Here is a 1,216-nt window from a genome sequence, read left to right as displayed (position 1 = left end):
GATGTTGATTACTCAAATGATGTGATAGTGAAATGCAGTAATATCATATAGCTTAGATGTGGGAATTTAAAACAGATTGATTACCGCAATAATACTAAAGGTTATGGTATCATAACTAAATTATACTCCACTAATTGTAAACTTTGCATGTCTCATAATTAAAGGAGTAGTTCACTTAAAAAAAAAAAAACTTTTGCTGATAATTTACTCACCCCCATGTCATTGAAGATGTCCGTGTCTTTCTTTCTTCAGTCGAAAATAAATTCCAGCATTTTTCTCCATATAATGGACTTCAATGAACCAAACGGTTTAAGGTCCAAAAGACAGTTTCAGTGCAAACTGTTCAAAGGGCTTTAAACGATTCCAGACGATGAATAAGGGTCTTATCAAGCGAAACGATCGCTCATTTAAAAAAAAAAAAACAAAGTTGTTAGTTTTATAAGCTCAAATGGTCGCCTTGCTCTGTTCTGTGATGCGCGTTCATGACTCTCCTGTTCGAACTCGTTCATCAAAATGAACGAATCTTTTCCAGAGAAAAAAATTAAGCTGAAAATATTTAAAGCCCTTTGAACAGTTTGCCCTGAAACTGTCTTTTGGACCTTGAACCATTTGGTTCCCATTGAAGTCCATTATGTGGAGAAAAATCCTGGATGTGATTGTAACCTGGACTTTCCCACTACAATATTCTCCACATGGTTTGGTTAAGGTGGGCAGCATCAGTCTCCATCCTAAGATATGAATTGAAGTCCTGCCCAAACATTAAAACCAAGGTGCATAAATCAATTCTCCTTTTTCAAATACTATGAATCACATATTGACTAATTCGGATAAGAATCATTTTTGTGACCTGATATTTATCTCGATTACAGCCAAACCCTCTTAGCTGGATGATCACCAGGGGTGAAAATTAGTGCTGTGTCATCTCATTAATACTAAATGCCAGAATGCATTTAATTCACAGATCCTGCTGCTCCTCATCTTGCTCACCTGTTTGTTTTTTACTTGTGTAAATGGAGTAATGTGTATAATTACAAATTCATATTGGTAATCTAAACCATTTAATATAAGGCACGCAACGACCATTTCCAGCAGTGTAAACATTAAAATGTAATTCTGAGGATATTAAGTCATATTTGGGAGATATAGTCAAACTTAGCCTACCTTTTTTATTTTTTTCTACTCTGAGCCACACCATATTAGAGGCCTATATTCATTG

Source organism: Pimephales promelas, chromosome 16, assembly GCF_988280905.1.
Source record: "Pimephales promelas chromosome 16, fPimPro1.hap1.1, whole genome shotgun sequence".
NCBI classification, from domain to species: Eukaryota; Metazoa; Chordata; class Actinopteri; order Cypriniformes; family Leuciscidae; genus Pimephales; species Pimephales promelas.
This window is presented reverse-complemented; position numbering follows the sequence as displayed.